Source organism: Sciurus vulgaris (assembly GCF_902686455.1).
Source record: "Sciurus vulgaris genome assembly, chromosome: 10".
Taxonomy (NCBI): domain Eukaryota; kingdom Metazoa; phylum Chordata; class Mammalia; order Rodentia; family Sciuridae; genus Sciurus; species Sciurus vulgaris.
Genome location: NC_136470.1, coordinates 47251922 through 47255928, shown reverse-complemented (window position 1 = coordinate 47255928; position 4007 = coordinate 47251922). Strand labels below are relative to the sequence as shown.

The 4007-nt window shown below is 33.9% G+C and overlaps 1 long non-coding RNA gene across 1 annotated transcript; it reads right to left on the bottom strand.

The window, feature by feature from the left end:
• Nucleotides 1-1970: 1970 nt before the first annotated feature.
• Nucleotides 1971-3803, bottom strand: LOC306670561. Its single transcript, XR_013766455.1, has 2 exons — nt 2242-3803; nt 1971-2193 (listed from the first exon to the last, which is right to left on the bottom strand). It is a non-coding gene; the product is annotated as an uncharacterized lncRNA (long non-coding RNA).
• Nucleotides 3804-4007: the final 204 nt, after the last annotated feature.

Below are 4007 nucleotides of genomic sequence, written 5' to 3'. Positions count from 1 at the left end.
TCAATGTTGCAGAATTGGGAACATGCCAATGCATATCATAAAGATGACAGAAGTCAATAATTCCTCACCAGGGGGTGGAAGAACTGAGAAGTTTTTCCCATAACTAGGCCTAGCAAAGACTGGAGAGAACAAGGCCTTTATTTGGGAACTTTAACATTGTCCAGGTTATCAGGAATGTAAACACAACATTTAGTACAGATCTCTATACTTCTATTACTTAGGACTAGATAATCATGCAAGCAAACATAGATTAAGTCTACCTGTGTAGCTTAGGAAGGTCTGCAGGCCTTAAACTTCTGACTCTGGCAGTTTCTCTTGATAGTTATCAGGCACATTTGCCTAAGAATCTCTCTTTTGTAGCTTTTAGTCTTTATTCTAGTGGACTAACACAAGTGTACATCTTAAGTTACATTTAACTATTATTGCTTTTTAATGCCCAAGAATGGCTATATTTTGGTTTTAACTGTTTTACTGGGTGTCTAAGATCAAGCTGGTCAAATTGACCTGCACCTGTCTTGTTAAATAGTCAGCTGAGTTCCCACAGAGGTCACTAGTAGAGAACTTAAGAGCAGCTTCTTAGCTCCACCAGTGCCATTGGCTAAGTAGGGTCTCTTTGATGAGGTGGCTTCCTTTGGAAGCATCAAGGGATGTCTCCCTTTTTCCATGACCCTTCTCTGCAGCACATGCCCTGAGGGAATTTTCATACTCTAGTGGTCTCAACAATCTCCTTGATCAGGAGGTTGTGTGACCCAGAGTTGCAATGCTCCTTAGAGAAGTCCTCTTATCCCCTGGGTTCAGGCTGACTTTGAAGGGAAGATACTGTTTTTTTCTTGGCCTCTGTATTTAATTTCAATCTCTAAGTTCGCTCTTAATCATCCAGCAAGTCAGCCTCAGTCATAAAGTAAGAGTACTGGGCTTTAACTTCAATGTCTATAACTTTACAGTTATTTACCCTTTTATCTAACTGGAGTCTGTATTAGTATTGGAAGTTACCACTATCTGTTCTATAGGTGATGGCTTATTATCACAAGTTACCTAGGTTGTGTGTACTTGAAGCAGCTACTTCTGCAAAACATTAGCAGGTAACAGTTTTACAAAATGAAATTAGCAAGAGTAAAAATATATTCAGCTTGTATAATAGCTATCTTGAATTTTGACTGAGAACCACCTAATATCCCCTATTTGAGAGCACAGTACTTTTACAACAAGAACCAATCTTTTGACTATAACTTTAAATAAGCTGAAGTCTGACTTATTTTGGAATCACTCTAACATGCAGTTAGGTGGGAGGCAGAGCCTTATCTCTCAGGTAAGGCATGGCTCTTTACAAATCTTAAGTGTTCTAATTTTGATGTTGATCTTTGCTTCTTTCTTAAATACCATTTTAAGAAGTTTACATATATTCATTCCTGGGACTATATGAACATTAGTTAACACAATTTAACATTATATCTAAAACATGAGTTAAAGAAAGGTTGAGAGAGCTTTTAACTTTCCTTGTGTGACAAAGTGGCAAAAAGCTTTTATGTTTCTCAATATTAACCTTTAAACAAATCAGACTCTAACATTTAGAAATACATTTATATTTAAAATTCTTTATCTCAGTGTAAAAAGTAACAAATTTTACACATACCCCATTGATAATGGATCCTACAATAGAATGTTAAATGATAGAAATAAATCCCCCCCAAAATTTACTCTTTATAAGTTTAAAATTACCATTATAGATAAGTTTAATCTGGAGAATAGCAGCTTGATAAATTCCCTGCTTTAAAAATTTGTATACCTGGAAAATATGAACACATTTAATATACAAAGAGTGACCATTTCACAATTACCTTGACACTTTAATCTTACTAAATTTAGTTTTTTTAAAGAAAAATTTAGACTCTGTAACATAGTACAATACTCTAACAGTTGTTTAACCATAATTGTATAAACCCCAATTTTTGAGACTAATTGTTCTAAAGAATAAAACTTAATAGACACAAAGTTAAGAGTAAATTAGTGTTTCTAAGAAATCCTTGCCATTTTACCATGTCATTTTACCATATAGATTAAACTTTGTTTTATATCAGAACATTAGTATTTCACCTTAGGAAAAACCTTAAATAGTTTTAACTGTCTCATATACATACAACCAACTTAGTTACACACAAACTTGTTGAAACTTGCCCTTTACTTACACACAGACTTTCTTAGCACTTACTTCGACCCTCATGTATTTCATCACACAAGCACTTTCTTATCCAGAAACATTTCCTTTTCCCTTTTATTAAATATATTTCCATACCCAGAACCTTTTATTTTCTCTTTCCTATTTGTTGACCCCTTTTTGATTCACATTCTGAAACAACTCTTATGAAATTTCTGAATTTAGATTAATTACTCTATTTTAATAAGATTAAATATTTTGTTATTTATAGTACTCTAATTGAAACACAGTTGAAACTTTTGGGACCCTTTGTATATAGAATTGCACTTGTTAGGACATAACTCTTAGTAACCTTGTTTTTAGTTTAGTGAGGACACAAAGTAATTGTAAACCCTTTTTATTTACCAACCTATGAAAACACCAATAATGTTCAAATATGTTACCCCATGGAATTTAAGGAGTTAAAAGTACTAGATGTTGATTAACAATTAGCATTTTAACTTTGTAAATTAATCAGATGTCTCTACAAACACATTTGAGTAATTCCATACATGTCAACTCTAATTCACTTATTTTGTGAAAACCAAGATATCAGACAAGTATCCTGAACTGTATTTGCCATCTCTTTCCTGTTGAAGAAAAGTCCTAGAAACAATTGATATTAGACATTTTTTAACATCAATATTTTATTAACTTGACCACCTAGAGAGTTGCAAGTTATTTTCAAAGACATTCTACTTTTACTAGTTTATCCAATTTGAATTGAACCTTTCTAAATCACGTGAATTAAGAGTATCTGGATCCATTTTTTAAATTTTAATTTTAGGAGCGCTCAGTTTTGATACAGACAAAACATGACATCAGACAGCACGACATACAAATAACACAAAATCAAAGGCCTTGTAACTTTATAGGTGAATCTCCATTGCAATGTAACAGATGGTCAAAAACTCTAGTTGAATAAAAAAATAGAACTGATCAAAAAGTCATGAGCTCGAAAAAAAAATATAGAATTCAAAGAAGAAAACAAGAGTCCTGGAAAAATGATATGGCCGTTAATTACTTTAGTAAAGCACCATAAAATTTACTTTTGCTGGAGTTTATTTAGGTAAGACTCTTTTTACCTTTTTTTCCTTGGGTTTGAGACCGATCTCCTACTGAGCCTTTAGGCTTTCTCTATTTACATTTCAATGTAAGCCTTGACTGAGATCTGGAAGGATCTAACAGGTTTTAACAGAAACCTTGTGCCTAGGGCATTTTAGCCATCTCATCAGGACAGGTTGGATGTCAAAGAAAATTATGAGACCTTATTTTCCATTACTTTTAAGAATGAAGCTACCTTGCTAAATTCATCACTGAGATATGCCATTGGTTATTGAGCTGCCTATGGCTGCTTATCCAGGATTTATTTTTCCTTTTGTGACAAATAGGTTAAATCTTGCTTCATAGGTAAGCTGAGGACAGGAGCTTGAAGTAAGGCCCCTTCTTGCTATTCCTGGGGCAGAATATTGTTCTATGACGGCTATTTCCTGTAGTGTTGAACCTGTTGATGACATAATTAAGCTTTATTTTTTGAGATCTTTTAATTCCTATTAGCTAAGAAGTTTAGGAGTTCTGCAATGGCCTTTTGATCTTCCTCCTGGGTGGAGGCACATAAAAAGATGTACCTTACTTACTAGAGAACAATCACAGATGTTTTATCTCAGAATTTTGTTAAGTTCTTAGCTAAGGTTTGTCCAGAACAGGTGAGGGCCACCTAAATCCTAAGGCAACACTGCCTAGGTTAGTTGAGATACAGTATCTGGTTCCTCAAAGGCAAACAGAAATTGCTATTCACGTCTAGCATAAACAG